Raw genomic sequence first — 18,079 nt, 5'->3', positions numbered from 1 at the left:
AGCTGCAACGTCTGGCATGCCGTCATGAACTCTTCATTGAACTAGGTTTGATTAACTGGCTTGATGGTAATGGTAAAATAAAAGATTTGCCAGGCATGAGGTTACTGAATGTGATTGAACACAATTCTGTTGCTGGTGGTCGCCCACGGTATCACATGGATGCCCAGTTTTGAATTGTTAGTTCTGTATGAAATTTGTCCCATTTATCACAATGGTAGCTCCACATGACACAATTTGAAAATGGGATTTTGGCTTCAACAGTCTCTGAGATGCGTCTGCAACAGGTAGATTGATGAGGATCATTTCAAGAGGATTTTTCCTTCTGTTAGCTCCCTCACCACCTGTTGTAGACCCATTCTAGCAGCTATGTTCTTTAGAATTCACGTCACCTCAGTGAGGATTGGTGTTACTAAGATTTTCTTGGTGATAAAAATTGAAGTCTCTCACACATTCTACATTTTGTGCCCTTCCCAACCTCACTGCTTTTTTCCCACTTGGTGTTATAAAGAGTGTTACCATCTCTATCCTGCTAATGAGACAGGGACTTCATCTCCATTATCTGTAAGGTAAGTTCCTGTCTTCACTGTGGAAGAATTGAAAATGTACCAGCAATATCAGTAAATCTAGAGTTTGAAGGAAGCAAGGAACTTGAAGAAACCATAATCACTCGGGAAGTAATCCTGAGAAAACAGATGGGCCTGTGGGTTGATAAGTCACCTGGTTCTGATAGACTTCAAACTTGCGTCAGAAAAGAATTAAAAGAATAAATCCACCAACTCTTGACAGGTTCTAGTATCTGTACCTCAGGGAAAGTTAGGCTCCTAATAACCAAAAAAGCTGCAGGTCCACAAGCTGTCAGGAGAATTACTCATTGCTTTTCATCTGCCCCAGGGTAATTTGCCTGGAAAAAATAACACATTCTTTCCACCTGCTGGGCCTAGTCTTTGATGACAGGATCGAACGAATCAAGCTTCCCAAATAACAGCATAACGCCAGAAATGCTTACCCGAACTTAATGACGATTGTAATAAGCAATTTTTTTCAGGAGTGTGCTTTTCTCTCATCGCCACTGAAATAACTCCACAGAGGCCAGTATCCAATCATCAAGTCATCCTTTATTTACACTTGGAAAGTCCTTGACATTTATCCAGCTCTCAGAGTGAACAGGATTCTAACACTCCCGTTCTCATTTGTCAGCCAGGGCTCCCTGATTGGACCAGATTACCAATCAGGGAACACATATTCTATGAGGTCCACCTGACTGACATTGTTATAACTACTACAGTGACATGTGGAATTCCACACAGGTCTGTATTGGGGCCACAATTATTCACATTATACATTAACGATCTGGGCAAAGGAACTGAGGGTATTGTTGGTAAGTTTGCATGAGGAACAAGTAGCATTGAGGAAGTGGGGAGGCTGCAGAAGGACTTGGACAGGTTAGGAGAGTAGTAAAGAAATGGGAGAAAGTGTGAGGTTACGCACGGTGGTAAGAAGAATAGAGGCATAGACTGTTTTCAAAATGTACAAAGGCTTCAGAAAAGTGAAGCACAAAGGGACATGGGAGTGCTGGTTCAATTTTCTTTTAAAGTTCACATGTAGGTTGAGTTGGCAGTTAGGTGGGCAAATGCAATGTTGGCGTTCATTTCATGATGGCTAGAAGACAAGAGCACGAATATAGTACTGAAGTTCTATAAAGATCTGGTCAAACCACATTTGGATTTTTGTCAGCAGTTTTGGGCCCCGTATCTAAGGAAGGATGCGCTAGTGTTGGAGGGCGTGCAGAAGAGGTTTACAAGAATGATCCCAGGGATTGTCATATGAGGAACAGTTGAGGACTCTGGATATGTACTCGATGGATTATAGAAGAATGATGGGCGATCTGATTGAAACTTAAAGAATACTGACAGGCCTGGATAGACTGGGCATGGAGAAGATGTTTCTATTAGTAGGAGAGACAAGGACCTGAAGGCACAGCCTCAGAGTGAAGGGTCAATTCTTTAGAACTGAGATGAGAGGAATTTCTTCAGCTAGAGGATGGTGAATCTGTGGTACTCACTGCAGCAGTGGGCTGTGGAGACCAAGTCCTTTTGTGTTTTTAAGACAGAGATAAATAGGCTCTGGATTCGTAAGGGGATCAAAGATTACAGGGAGAAGGCAGGAGAGTGAGGTTGAGAAACATATTAGCAATGATGGAATGGCAGAGCAGACTTAACGGGCCAAATGGCCTAATTCTGCTCCTGTATCTTATGGTCTCTTTGCAGTTGTCTATCACTCTGTCACACAGTTGACTCCATAGCCACTCCTTTGTTTCGAGAAAAACGTTCATGCTGATATTTTTGCAGATCTTTTGCTAATCACTTTAAGTCTTTGATTCTTGAACATTCAGTCACTGGGAACAAGGTAGTTTAACTTACACTATGTAAACTCTATGATTTTACAAATATACATATGAACATACAATTTCAGACCTGGAGTGAGCCCATTAGTCCTACTCATCCATTTGAGAAGATGTTGTTGTAATCTTGATTCCATATCCCAACACATCCATGATAGCCTTTTACCCCTTTGCTTACCCAGAATTGATCTACTGCTGTCTTTATAATATTCACAGGGCAAAATCTTATAGGGGCCAGAAGAATATGGGCTATGGAAGGAAATTGAGGAGAATTTGGTGAGAAGTTAGGCGAGGCCTTTCTTCAACTTGCTGCATTTTCACAAATAGAGTTCAGGGCGTTGAGACAGGATTTTCGCTCAAGAGTGGTGGGAGTGAGGGCCTGTTGAAGTGCCTACTGAAACTGTTTGTATCGGATAAGAAGGATGGACCGGGTTAGAGAGATTTACATTAACAAGAATAGGGTCTCAGTTGCATGAAAGGAGGGTGAAATAAGGTTGGTAATTGCTGCAGCAAAGAAAACTGAACCCTAGTTTGTAGAAGAAATGGAGAGACAGGGCACATTGTCCCTTTATTTTGCCTCATTAGCACACACAACTAATATCTCTAATACTTAAAATGATAGCAAATATTACAGACAAGTCACGTGCAGGAAAGCACACATTCTCCTCACGGCTGACCTTCTTCAGTGACCAAGATATTAAGAAAGTGAGTTACAGCAAAAAAGAAAATGGCTTGATTTGGGTAAAAAAAAACCGTTCTGTTTCAATATGATTTCCTTGAGTGTCTGCAAGTCACTGAATTAACCTTTAATCCTCTGAGGCATGGCTGAGATTTTAAAGTGCTTCAAATTTTAACTGTTTATCTCCCCTGCACCGCTGCTATACCACACTTGACATTTTGAGAAATATTTTGCATTTTGTGATTACAACTTATAGGAGCTCATACTTTAGAGATGCGTGGAGATGAGAATGTGGATGCAATTATGTTATATGCTTATCAGTTTAAAAATATGTAAAGTTGTGAATCCAGGTAGTGTAATTAGTGTTGGGATTTTATCATGTCAGTATGACTCTCCCAGGTAAAAGTAGAGAACTGTGGTGAAATGCAAATTGATTGAAGGTTCATGGGGTCATAGTGTTCTGTCTCTTTAAGAGACCGCCAGCAGTTGTTAAAAGGCTGTTACAAGACTTTCATATCCTATCATTTACTCCCTACCCTATCCCCCTCCCCTTTTTTCTGCATATAAACTGATGTTTTCCCAGCCACCATCAGTTCTGAGGAAGGGTCACCGGATTCGAAATGTTAACTCTGTTTTTTCCTTCACAGTGCTGCCAGACCTGCTGAGCTTTTCCAGCAACTTTGATTTTGTTACAAGACTTTTATCTGGACCTCAGAATTTCAAAGGTTTTCTTGTGAGAATTTACCTTAGTGTGAAATATGATTGTATAAAAGCAAAACTGAAAAAAAAAGTCAAGCCAAACGATGCAATGTATTTTATCTTTTTCTCAAAAAGTTGATCTATAATTGTTTTATGTTTAGTTTCAAGAAAGAATTTTAGTTACATTGTTAACTTCAGAATTTTTAAGAGTGATTGGCAAACTTGGAATTCATTCTCTGGCCACAGTGAACTTCCAAATATTGTTTTAACACATGGATGATTTTAACTCCAGATAATAGGGTTTGCTCATATTAAGTGTTTATTGGTGTGAATTGGTCCTTTAGAAAACTAGGAGAGCTTGGAATTTTGAAACATTGGTAGTGTGATTTTCTTTGAATAAAACAATCTGAAATTCTGAAATCTGAGAAAGAAGATATCAAAGAGTTTGATGCATAAAAAGTAAATCCAAAAGGGGGTATACATTTTTCCTGTATTCAGAACAAATGCCACATGTGTCTTTGTCCAAATTAATCAGGGTGATGATGAAATTATATACAACAAATTTTATTCTGCCCCATTAAAATCAGCAGAGAATTAACTATTTCTGCTCGCAGGTTGAGTGTACACTTGTTAGGACTTTATAAGCCCAATATATTGTAAATTTTATGTTTCTGCATTGTCAGAGATGATATGGATGAATTATCCCATTCTGCCTTAAGCTGAAAAGATGGATCTTGATCTTCTGGGTTTTCCAGATAACTGAAATTGCAACAAGCTTTTCAGCAAACTTCAAGAAATTGTAAATTTGTTTGCAGACTTTCAACATCACAGCACAGTACTAAAAATGCTTTAACTTTTTAAAAAGGATTCAGTCTTAACCCACCTAGGACATTTGTAAACTACATGCTTGAGAACAGGAGAACTACTGTAAAAACACTAACTATTGGGTTTTGATATTACAAAACCACTAATCCTGGACACATAAAAAGGATATTATATTAAGATTCTCATGTGACATTTATCTAAAATATTTTGAGTCATAGAGTCATATAGAAAAACAGCATGGAAATAGACACTTCGGTCCAACTCATCCATACCGACTAGATACCAAAACTGATCTAGTCCCATTTGCATACATTTGGCCCACACCCCCATCTACATAAAGAGAGCAGTGGTTGAGAGAGTTGAGAGCATCAAGTTGCTCGGAGGGACAATATCCTCCCACAGTCTGTCCCGGACTTCCCATATAAATGCAACAGTCAAGAAGGCGCAACAAAATCTCTTCTTCCTCAGGTGGCTCAGGAAATTTGGCACATCCATAAATACCATTACCAACTTTTACAGATGCACCATAGAAAGCATACTATCCAGGTGCATAACAACCTGGTATGGCAACTATTCTGTCCAGGACCATAAGAAACTACAAAAGGCTGTGTACACAGCCCACACCATCAGGTGTAGATAAATGTCACATGAGAATCTTAATATAATATCCTTTTTATGTGTCCAGGATTAGTGGTTTTGTAATATCAAAACCCAATAGTTAGTGTTTTTACCTCCCATTCATGGACTCGATTTATACTTCTCCTTGCTGCAGAAAGGCTGCCAAAATCATCAAAGACCGCTCCCACCCCAGTCATACTTTCTTACAAGCTTTTCTGTCAGGCAGAAGATACAGAAGCTTGAACACATGGGCCAAGTGGTTCAAGAAAAGCTTCTTCCCTGCCATTATTAGACTGATGAATGGACTCTCTAACTTCAAAAAAATATACTAGCAAAATATGCTATTGTCTGGAATCAAACATTCCAGGCAATAATATATTTTGCTTGTTTCTTTTTAATCTTTGATAACATTTTTGTTTCATTTATGTTTTAAATGTTGTGAAAATACTTTATTGGACTATAAAACTTCTCCAGGGCTCATGAATGAAGTAGCATGGCAACTAGTGGGGTATGTAAAATTAAATGAGAAGCAATTGAAGCTCAAAGATAGAAACAGGAAAAACACAGCAGTAAGTGGGAATTGAAACAACATGTCTAGTAATATGATGAATTGTCAATTTGGTATTAATACATACTTTGGTGAAAGGGAAGCTATGTATGAGTTGTAAGCTACTGGTTTCTCTTAGTGATGTTTGTGTTTTTTTTAAAAGAAGAGAACTAAGTTTGATAGATGGATCACCATCCAAGGAATTAGGACCCTATGTGGGGAAGAAGCAAAGAATTTAAAGATCTTTTGATAAGATCACCAGTGTCAAAAATATGGTACTGGAATACCGTATACATGTGCAAGAATACGTTGCAAAACCAGTTCAAAATAGACTGCTTCAAAGGATTACAAATATTACCCTGAAGTACAGGTTTCAATCATGTGCACCTACTCGACAAGCAGCACGACTCAAAATGGTTAATGTGACCAGAAAAGTGAGAGAAGATGTTTAAAATCAGTAAGGCATTGATAACTGCTGCTTAGAGAAACAATTAGAACAGCGATAAACACATTGATACCTGCTAAACAAGCAAAATTAAATTAAAAAAGAGTAAAATTTCTTTTTAAACAATTAGTGGCTTGAGAATAAGAACACTTCATAAGAAGTATCCTCAAGATGGAGAGAGACAAAGGGAGAACTGGAGATTTGTAAGTCCATATATGATATTATTTTAATGTTATTGAGTGAAGTGATCTAGAGTTTGGAAACTGGAGAATGTCAACTAAATTAAGGCGCATAAAACTGATTTGATATTCTTACAGACTACAGACATTACAGATGATGGAATATAGGCTGTTATACTTAGGAAGGGGGTGCAGAATGCAAAGTAATTAAAGTGGAGTCATCAGGAATATTGGAACAAAACCATATCTTTTGCATTAGCTCTCCAATCTTAATTAAACTGCACATGTGAGATTGCCTGAGTTACTCGTTAATGATATGAATATGCCAGTGTAGGGTACGACTAAATCTACCCTTATATTTAAAGCACTAACTGTGTGACAAGTCACATTAAGTCATTTAGGCACAATGGAAGAATCTTGCTGTGCAAAATTAGCCAAAGTACTATGAGAAAAGATAATAGCAACAATCCTGCAGAGTTTATGAATATTAATGGGATGGAATCGGGGAGGACCCCTTAGTGGAGGCAGATCTGACCTTCTATGTAGATGGATCCTGCAGACTGGTGAAGGGAAAGCTTAGCTGTAGTAGAAGATGGAGGAAGAACACTAGCCCTCCAGAGATGCCTGTGTGTGTGTGAGGGAATGGGGTGAAATTCAGATGAAGTGGCAGAAACCTCCATGCTAATCAAGGCTTTAAAAACAGTAGAAGGCAACAGAATTAATATTTAAACTGACAGCTCGTATGCATTCAGAGTGGTTCAAGATTGCATTGGGAGCATGGAGTCAGAGGGCCTGATCTGATATCTGACATCTAGTGGCCATATGGTTCAATGTGAAGTCAAAGATTTGTTGGGGCCTGTACAAAAACCTCAGGAGTTGTCAGTGATTAAAATCCAGTGCCTAGGAAAACAGAACAGTGGTAAAATAGCCAGGGAGATAAGACCATGAGGGATATGACCAACAATGAAGGAGAGGAGTTTGTAGCAGCAGTAAAAGGCCTACAATGTGAGCAAAGGTATTCCCGAGGTCAACATCATTAGGCTTCAGGAAGTGGCCAAGGAAGAGTGGTTAGTTTGGAAAAGGTGGGGAGCACAGGAAGACTAGTTTGGGCAGGGGGATGGGAACCGGAGCTACCCACCAGTGGATGAGGTAGCTGGTGTACAGGTAGATACAGCATGCAGAAAGTCTGTGAGGAAGGATAGACAGTTGATAGGCCAAAGGTGCAGTCAGTGTGATGGGTTGAAGTGTGTCTATTATAACGCAAGAAGTGTCAAGAATAAGGGTGATGAACTTAGAGCATGGATCAGTACTTGGAGTTACGATGTTGTGGCCATTACGGAGACTTGGATATCACAGGGGCAGGAATGGTTGTTGGATGTTCTGGGGTTTAGATGCTTCAAAAGAAATAGGGAGGGAGTTAAAAGAGGTGGGGGAGTGACATTGCTAATCAGGCATGGTATCACAGCTGCAGAAAGGGAGGTTGTCGAGCAGGGTTTGTCTCCTGAGTCAGTATGGGTGGAAGTCAGAAACAGGAAAGGAGCAATCACTTTATTGGGAGCTTTCTGTAGACCCCCCAATAGGAACAGAGACACTGAGGAACAGATTGGGAGGTAGATTTTGGAAAGGTGCAGAAGTAATAGGGTTGTTGTCATGGGTGACTTCAACTTTCCTAATGTTGACTGGAATCTCCTTAGTGCAAATAGTTTGGATGGAGCAGATTTTGTCAGGTGTGTCCAGGAAGGATTCCTGACTCAATGTGTAGATAGGCCAACAAGAGGGGAGGCCATATTGGATTTGCTGCTTGGCAACGAACCAGGCCAGGTGTCAGATCTCTCAGAGAGAGCATTTCGGTGATAGTGATCACAACTCCCTGACCTTTGCTATAGTCATGGAGAGGGATAGGAGCAAACAGTATGGGGAAGTGTTTAATTGGGAGAGGGGGAATCACAATGCTATTAGGCAGGAACTGTGGAACATAAATTGGGAACAGATGTTCTCAGGGAAATGCACGACAGAAATGTGGAGGCTGTTTAGGGAGCACTTGCTGCGAGTGCTGGAGAGGTTTGTCCCACTGAGGCAAGGAAGGGATGGTAAGGTGAAGGAACCTTGGATGACAAGACATGTGGAACATCTAGTCAAGAGGAAGAAGGAAGCTTACTTAAGGTTGAGGAAGCAAGGATCGGACAGGGCTCTAGAGGGTTACAAAGTAGCCAGGAAGGAACTGAAGAATGGACTTAGGAGAGCTAGAAGGGGGCATGAAAAAGCCTTGGTGGGTAGGATCAAGGAAAACCCCAAGGCGTTCTATACTTATGTGAGGAACGAGAGGATGGCCAGAGTGAGGGTAGGATGGATCAGGGATAGTGGAGGGAATTTTTGCCTGAAGTTGGAGGAGGTAGGGAAGGTCCTTAATGAATACGTTCCTTCAGTATTCACCAGTGAGAGGGACCTTATCGTTTGTGAGGACAGCGTGAATCAGGCTGATGTGTTCGAACAGGTTGATGTTAGGAAGGAGGATGTGCTAGAAATTTTGAAAAACATGAGGACAGGTAAGTCCCCTGGGCCAGACGGGATATACCCAAGGTTTTTCGGGAAGTGAGTTAAGAGATTGCTGCGCCTTTGGCGGTGATCTTTGCATCCTCACTGTCCATTGGAGTCGTAACAGATGATTAGAGGGTGGCAAATGTTATTCCCTTGTTCAAGAAAGGGAATAGGGATAATGCTTGGAATTACAGACCGATCAGTCTTACTTCTGTGGTGGGGAAATTATTGGAGAGGATTCTGAGAGATAGCATTTCTGATTATTTGAAAAAGCATAGTTTGATTAAAGATAGTCAGCATCTGGGGTGTGGGTGGTGTGTCTTTAGTAGTGCAGCAAGTCAATTACCTGAAAACATTATTCTATGGTTTTGTAAAACATTAGATTACGAGTTTCTTTACTTCTGTATTCAAGGTCCTGTTTTTACCAATCCATTCACAAGTGCTCTATATTTACTACTACCGTGTTCTCATTCATTCCTAATTTCCACTGATCACTCATGAGCGCACTATGTTTACTATTACAGGATTTCATTCATGAAACCGCGGTGTTGTGTTGCGCTTCACTATTAAAGATAGACTAAATTAAAATATCCTTTCAAAGCCATCACAGCTTCAACCCTGAGATAGTAGGAACTGCCGATGCTGGAGTCTGAGATAACAAGTTGTGGAGCTGGCTGAACACAGCAGGCCAGGCAGCATCAGAGGAGCAGGAAAGCTGACATTTTGGGTCTGGACCTTCTTGAGAAATCGGGGAGGGGAAGGGGCCTCTGAAATACATAGAGGACGGGGGTGGCAGTGATAGAAGGTGGATAGTGGAGCAGATAGGTGGGAGAGAAGACAGATGGGTCAAGGAGGCAGGAATCAGAGGGGATGCTGGTCTTGGGATGTGGTCGGGGGTGGGGAGATTTTGAAGCTTGTAAAGTCCACATTGAGACCATTGGGTTGTAGGGTTCCAAGGTGGAATATGAGGTGCTGTTCCTCCAGTTTCTGGGTGGCATTGTTGTGACACTGGAGGAGGCCCAGGATGGACATGTCACCCAGGGGGAGGGGGAGTTGAAGTGGTTCGCAACTGGGAGGTGTTGTCTTTTGTCGGGAACTGAGCGTAGGTGCTCCACAAATCAGTCTCCAAGCCTCTGCTTGGTTTCCCCAATGTAGAGGAGGCCACATTGGGAACAGCAGATACAACAGACCACATTAGTGGATGTGCAGGCGAACATCTGCTTAATGTGGAAAGTTTTCTTGGAGCCTGGGATGGGGGTGAGGGGGGAGGTGAAGGGGCAGGTGTAGCACCTCCTGTGGTTGCAGGGAAAGGTGCTGGGGGTGGTGGGGCTATTGGGGAGTGTGGAGCAGACGAGGGAGTCATGGAGAGAGTGATCCCTCCGGAAGGCAGATAGGGGTGGGAAGGGAAATATATCCTTGGTACTGGGGTCAGATTGCAGGTGGCTGAAGTGGCAGAGAATGATGCGTTGAAACCGGAGGTTGGTGGGGTGATACGTGAGGACAAAGGGAATTCTGTCTTTGTTTTTATTGTGGGGAGGGGTGTGAGGGCTGAGGTGCAGGAAATGCAGGTTGAGGGTGTTTTCTACCATTTGTGGGGGGGGGGGAATTGCGGTCCTTGAAAAACTAAGACATCTGGGAGGTGCGGGAGTGGAATGCCTCATCTTGGGAGCAGATGCGGTGGAGGCAAAGGAATTGGGAATGGGGATGGCATTTTTGCAGGAAGGTGGGTGAGAGGAGGTGTAGTCTAGGTAGCTGTGGGAGTCGGTGGGCTTGAAATAGATATCAGTTTCAAGGTGGTCACCAGAGTTGGAGACAGAGAGGTCAAGGAAGGAGAGAAAGGTATCAGAGATGGTCCAGGTGAACTTGAGGTTGGGTGGAAGGTGTTAGTAAAGTTGATGAACTGTTCGGGCTCCTCGTGGGAGCACGAGGTGGCGCCAATACAGTCATCAATATAATGGAGGAAGAGGTAGGCAATGGGGCCAGTGTAGCTGCGAAAGAGGCAGGCATAGCTTGGGCCCATTTGGGTACCCATGGCCACCCCCTTTGTCTGTAGGAAGTGGGAGGAGTTGAAGGAGAAGTTGTTAAGGGTGAGGACGAGTTCAGTTCAGCGGATAAGGGTGTCGGTGGAGGGGGACGGGTTGGGCCTGTTGGATAGGAAGAAGCGGAGGGCTTTTAGGCCATCTGCATGGGGAATGCAAGTATATAGGGACTGACGTCCATGGTGATGATGAGGTGTTGAGGGCCAGGGAATCGGACGTTTTGGAGGAGGTGGAGGGCGTGGGTGGTGTCCCGGACTTCTATTGTATCCACTGTTTCCGATGTGGCCTCCTCTACATCGGTGAGACCAAGCTGAGGCTCAGGACCGCTTCGTGGAGCACCTGCGCTCGATTCACGACAAACGACAACACCTCCCAGTCGCGAACCACTTCAGCTCCCCCTCCCACTCCTTGGAATGACATGTCCATCCTGGGCCTTCTCCAGTGTCACAACGATGCCACCCGGAAACTGGAGGAATAGCGCCTCATATTCCGCTTGGGAATCCTACAATGCAATGGTCTCAATGTGGACTTTAGTAGCTTCAAAATCTCCCCACCCCCAACCTCATCCCAAGACCAGCCACTTGACTTGTCCGTCATTTCTCCCACCTATCTGCTCCTCCCACCTCATTGACCAACTCCCACCCCCTCTTCCTACCTATACTCACCTCACCTTTACTGGCTTCATCCCCGTCTCCTTGACCTGTCTGTCTTCTCTCCACCTGTCTGCTCCACTATCCACCTTCTTTCATTGCCTTCTCCACTCTATTCATTTCAGAGCCCCCTTCCCCTCCCCCATTTCTGAAGAAGGGTCCAGACCCAAAACATCAGCTTTCCTGCTCCTCTGATGCTGCCCAGCCTGCTGTGTTCATCCAGCTCTACACCTTGTTAAAAAGACTAGGATTGTTTTCACTGGAAAGATGGCGGCTAAGAGGAGACATGATAGAGGTCTACAAAATTATGACAGGCATTGATAGAGTGGACAGTCAGAGGCTTTTTTCCCAGGGTTGAAGTTTCAATTACAAAGGGGCACAGTTTCAAGGTCAGAGGGTGAAAGTTTAAGGGAAATGTGCCAGGGAAGTTCTTCACGCAGAGAGTGATAGCAGCCTGGAATGCACTACCAGAAGAAGAGATCGAAGCGGTAACATTGAAGACATTTAAGAGGCACCTAGATGGGTACATGAATAGGGAGGGAATAGAGGGATATGGATCGAAAAATGGCTGGTTTGTTTCTCGATTAATTAGGGCATGATGGTCGGCACAGGCTTGGAGGGCCGAAGGTATGTTCTTATGCTGTACTTTTTCATTTGTTCATTTGACTACTTGCACTCCAGCAGCTTAAGCAGCAGAGATGATGCTAAATTATTTTCAACAGATCAGATCTAAGCTCTGTAGTCCTGCTACACCCAGCAGTGAATGGTACGGGACAATTAGACAACTCACTGAAGAATGAGGCTGCACAAATATCCCATCCTGAATGAAGGGGAGCCCTCAGTGCAAAGGTTACAGATGAAACCATTCTGACAACCTTCAGCCAGAAGTGCCAAATGGATGATCCATCTCTTTCCCCCTCCAGAGATCCCCAGCATCGCAGATGCCAATCTTCTGCCATTTTGATTCATTCTACATGATATCAAGAAATGGCTGAAGGCACTGGACACAGCAAAGGCTATGGATCCTGACAACATTCCAACAATTCCTGAAAACAAGTGCTCCAGAACTTGCAACTCCCTTAGTCAAATTCTTCCAGTACACCTATGACACTGGCATCTACTCAACATTGTGGAAAATTGCCCAGGTATGTCCTGTATACGAAAAGCAGAATAAAGCCTGGACTCATCGATCAACTCTTGATCACCAGTAAAGTGATGAAAGTGTCATCAACAGTGCTATCAAGCAACAATTACTTAGCAACAATTTGCTCACTGATGCTCAGTTCATGTAAAATTAAAAGTAAACTAATAAAATTAAATAAATAAATCAAAATCATGAACTAGAAAGAGCATGTATACCAGGGTAATTAATTAATAAAAGTAAAATCAGTAAATGAAATGAAATGTCATAGTGGTGGAAGGACAGGTAATGTGTTACTGCTGGGAGCTGCTGGACACTACATCATCGAGATGGAACACATCGGTAGTAAATGTTTGCAGCTTGAAGAACTTTGGATCTGAGTTGAGGAACCCAGGTCTGTGATGCCGACATTGTTCCACATTAGGGAGGCTGACAGTTACCTGCACACTTTGCTCCAAGAGACAGTTGCATCCCTCAGGTCAGTTAATTCAAACTTGGTCCATAGACAGGGATAGGAGAATGTGACTGCATGTAAGGCAGATACTGAAACACAAGTTTCAAAATCTCCCCTCCCCCCACCACATCCCAAAACCAGTCCAGCTCGTCCCTGCCTCCCTAACCTGTTCTTCCTCCCACCTATCCCCTCCTCCCACCCCAAGCCGCACCTCCATCTCCTACCGACCAACCTCATCCCGCCCCCTTGACCTGTCCGTCCTCCCTGGACTGACCTATCCCCTTCCTAACTCCCTACCTACACTCACCTTTACTGGCTCCATCCCCGCCTCTTCGACCTGTTTGTTTCCTCTCCACCTATCCTCTCCTCTATCCCTCTTCTATCCGCCTCCCACTCTCTCCCTATTTATTTCAAAACCCCCTTCCCCTCCCCCTTTTCTGATGAAGGGTCTAGGCCCGAAACGTCAGCCTCTCTGCTCCTATGATGCTGCTTGGCCTGCTGTGTTCATCCAGCCCTGCACCTTGTTGTCTACTGAAACACAAGTGGTGGCTTTTGTGAAGCCTCAACCCCTGCACTCCTCCAACACTTACGAGAGTTATGCAACCTGTATAGACAAAGGTGGGGACTGCATGGAGAATGAGTGCACTGATCACAGCACCAAGTACTGGGAGCTATTTGAGTAGGTCAAGGAAGTAGGGATGTAGTAGTGGTAGGGGACAGTACCATTACGGGGAGTGAGCCATGAATCAGCCATGAGTCAGTCTCAAAGGCTGTGTGACTGCCCAGTGCTAGGGTTAAGGACACCCAATCAGAGCCAGAGGGGAACTTGCAATGGGAGGAAAGGAATCCAGTTCAATTAGAACCAATGTCGTTGACCGGACTAGAAAGGAAGCTCTCCTGACAGATATTGGCCAGTTAGCAGCTAAATCAGAAAGCAGAAACTCCAAGGTATTTGTCTTGGGATTACTTTAATCTACTTAAACTTTTGTGGACAGATCGAGCTAATGTGTGGGACAGTGAGAAAGTGCACAAGATAGTGAGCTTAATGCAGGAGAGAGTGAGTCAACGTGGGAGAGAATGCAAGAGTGAGTCTAACGTGGAGGAGATTGAGCCCAGCATGGGAGGCAAGGTAGGGATTGATCCCAGCGGAGTGTGCTAAAGGTCCCCCAGACATCTGTGGCAGTGGCGAGAGCAGGCAGCCCAAGGTCTCTTGTCATCTATGGTGACATCAAACGTAGGGAGTTTCAGCCCAACACAGATGACATTGAACCTTTGTGGAGAGTGTAAGCCCAGCATGGATAAGTACTTAAAAAGGATTGCAATGATAAACTTTTAACTTTATTTCCTTCTTTTTCTACTTTGTACTAAAAACGACTTTAACATTGAATTTTTACCTATATTTCGTTACTTTTCTACATTGTACCTAGGTAGCTTTGTACATAAAATGGTGCCTGGAATGGCAACATTGTAAACTTTCACTGTAATCCTGTATCTCCGTACTCAAGTACATGTGACAATAAAACCTCATTCTAATTCTAAATTCTAACTCAGGCATGGGCAAACTGGCAAAAGGTAAATAAAGTTGAGGAGTTAAATGGATAGTTCAGAGATTGGTTTGGGATAAATGGGTTTCAATTTTATGGGGTGCTGGCACCAATACTGGGGTAGAAGGAAGCTGTTCCAGTCAGAAACCATTCACTTGAACTGTGCTGGTACAAATGTTCTGGAAATAACTGTACGAATAACTGTAGAGAGGGCTTTGAACTAAATAGAAGGGGTGGGGAAGGGACCATTCTGGAGAGGAGATTTTTAGATTTACAAAGAGAAAGAAATTAATTGTTTAATACTTCCATTACATGATTAAAAAATACTTTTGGAGAACAAAAACATTACTTAGGCAATTTACCACTTGAATAATGTCTATAGTCACTTAATATTCATTCAATAATTAAACTACAGAAATACTGAATACAATCTCCACTTTTTCACTGAAAGTAGTAAATCTAGAAAGTGCAAGCAAATAAATTACTGGAAGTCTGAGAGGCTAAAAATTTGTTGACACTTAAGATCTAACACTACTGTCTACATATAGCCTTTAAATTTTTGAATTGTAAATTCAATTGTTGAAGCTAAAATACCTGAATTATTTACAATCCCTTTCATCTGTGTTTTACAACAGGCGTGTGATCTCACGCTAACCGATTTATGACGCAACAAATATACTGGTTTAACGTGATGCAGTTTTGAGAAATTTGTGAAACCCTAATATGATGTGATTTTTCAGTACTGTAACCCACCCATAGCTTCTATTTCACCCCTCTCCCCGGTCGGACGTTGACATTAGTGTCAACACTGAAACTTACATTTCAAAGAAGACCAAAAGGATACGTGAAGTGGTGGTGACTTTCCTCGTTTTTGTTTTCCTCCTTCATTTTCTTGGTTTCTAGGAGAAAGTGGAAGTCAACAGAGCAGGACGTGCCTTTGGATACGATGGGGCAAGAGTCGAAGATGATAGAGTAATCGATTACACATCGGATTCAGTTCAACAAGGAGCGCAGAAGCTACGATGGTGGTCAGCGTTTCCGATCGTCAAAGTGTGACAGAAACGAACCTTGTAACGCCTCCTATAAAACCCGTGTGACTTAACCCTTGCACAGATAGTTAGCGTGACTGGAAATCGTACATCAGACCCACGGAAATCCCAGCTCTTTCCTACTGTCCCACAGATCCTGCACTTGCCCGGAGATCTGTCACTTATTGTCTCAACGCTCAGCCGCTCCCCCAGCACGCATCATCGTCTCAAATGGAGTCGCTCAATTCCTCCAAGAAACGTAAAGGCACAGGCAAAAGCCGCTGGAACCTCCTGCACGCCAGTGTTTGCTCCTCTCTGCAAGCTAACGTGCAGCAAGTTTGCCCGGCGGCTCAGGGCTGCGCTGCTAACGGAATGTGCAGTCGGTCTAAAGTTACGGCCTCGAAATCCGCCACGGGGGCTCTCTGCGTTCCGCAGACATCCGAGAAACCCACCTCCAGGAAACGCAAGAGGACTCCCAAAGCCAACGCGGAAAGAGCCGGCTACGTGGTCACCACGCCCGTGTGTCAAACTGGATTCGCCGCCGCTAAAACCACTCGCAAAAGACCCAGCTCCCGGCTTGTTCCGCCGCTCCCTCCGACTTTCGGCACGCCCGAAGGCGTCGCCAGCAAGTTCCAGAACATCTCCAGACCCACCGCTGCCAAAAGCCAGATCAGAGTAAACGTGCGAGCGAGGGCCTGCGATGCGAAGAGGGACTCTCGGAAATCCTCAGCGGAGAATGTGGAGAGGGACGCCGGGTTGATGTTCCAGGTCGGTGACCCGTTGGCAGCGCTCAACCCCCTCGTGTATTGCACCAGCGTCACCTCCAACTCGGAGCCGGCGAGATGTTCCATGAAACCAACCCCCCCGAGACGAAAGAGAAGCTGGAAACCTCCGGCAGAGACCCCGTCTGCCTCGGAACTTTGTGCCTTAGCGTCCTCTGTCCAGGCCAAGAAGCGGAAAGTCGCCGCGGAACCCACCGGGGAGATTCCGTGCGACCGTTCCCAGCCACCCACCAGCGTGCCCTTCAAGAAAACCGACAAAAGGAGATCGAAAAGAAGAAAGAAAACGCCGCTGAAAAAGCCCTGCAGTCGACTAAGGCGTTCCCCAGAGCCAAGTTCTTTCCCTCCGGATCCGACTGTGCGACTGTGCTACATATTCCCAGATTCTGCCACGCAGTTATGTTGTTTCCTTCCAGATTCCAGCGTGCAACTGTGCTACTTACTTCAAGATCCTGCTCCCACACCGAGTTCAGACGCCCCAGATCCTGCTCCCACAACGTGCTTCCAAGGTCCAGATCCTGCTTCCAAACCGTGTTCCCACGCCCCAGATTCTGCTCCCAAACCATGCTTCCATACTCCAGATCCTGCTTCCAAACCGTGTTTCCACAGTCCAGTTCCTGCTCCCACAACGTGCTTCCACACTCCCCATCCTGCTTCCAAACCCTGTTTTCACAGTCCACATCATGCTCCCAAACCATGCTTCCATACTCCAGATCCTGCTTCCAAACCTTGTTTCCATTGTCCACATCCTGCTCCCACAACGTGCTTCCACACTCCCCATCCTGCTTCCAAACCCTGTTTTCACAGTCCAGATCCTGCTCCCAGACCATACTTCCATACTCCAGAGTCTGCTTCCAAACCGTGTTTCCATTGTTCAGATCCTGCTCCCACAACTTGCTTCCACACTCCATATCCTGCTCCTAAACCCTGTTTCCACACCCCAGATCCTGCTCCCAAACTGTGTTTCCACACTCCAAATTCTACCCAAAAAACGTGTTGTCACTCTCCCCATTCTGGTCCAAAGCTGTCCTGCCACACTCCAGATCCTGTTCCAAAGCTTTGCTGTCACCCTCCAAATCCTGCCCAAAATCGGTGCTGCCGCTCTGAATATCCTGCCCCTGTGAACCCATGTCGCTGTTCTCCATATCCTGCCAGGAAACTGTTCTGCTGCACTCCAGATCCTGCCCCAAAGCTGTCCTGCCACTCTGAATATCCTGCCCCTGAGCCACACTGGCACACTCCAGTTACTGCCACTGAGCCACACTGGCACACACCAGATCCTAGCCCTGAGCCACACTGGCATACACCAGATCCTATCCCTGAGCCACACTGGCATACACCAGATCCTATCCATGAGCCACACTGGCACTCACCAGATCCTGCCCAAAGGATACACTGGCATACTCCAGTTACCATCCCAGAGCCATGCTGGCGATCTCCAGATCTTGCCCCAGAGCCGCAATTACAATCTCCAATTACTGTCCCAGAGCTGCAATTACAATCTCCAATTACT

At 44.4% G+C, this 18,079-nt stretch overlaps 1 protein-coding gene across 2 annotated transcripts in view; it reads right to left on the bottom strand.

Moving 5' to 3' along the window:
* LOC125485467 overlaps nt 1-16,286 on the bottom strand; it is an 80,841-nt gene extending 64,555 nt beyond the window's left edge. The window contains exons 1-2 of one of the 2 annotated variants that reach the window (XM_048608409.1): nt 16,240-16,286; nt 15,579-15,658 (exon numbers count right to left, since the gene is read on the bottom strand). The gene's annotated coding sequence lies outside the window, so the exon portion shown is untranslated. Of the gene's footprint in view, nt 1-15,578; nt 15,691-16,239 lie in introns of those variants that run through there. The other variant, XM_048608410.1, reaches the window with a different exon arrangement.
* Nucleotides 16,287-18,079: the final 1,793 nt, after the last annotated feature.

Source organism: Rhincodon typus, chromosome 19, assembly GCF_021869965.1.
Source record: "Rhincodon typus isolate 14 chromosome 19, sRhiTyp1.1, whole genome shotgun sequence".
Taxonomy (NCBI): domain Eukaryota; kingdom Metazoa; phylum Chordata; class Chondrichthyes; order Orectolobiformes; family Rhincodontidae; genus Rhincodon; species Rhincodon typus.
This window is presented reverse-complemented; position numbering and strand designations above follow the sequence as displayed.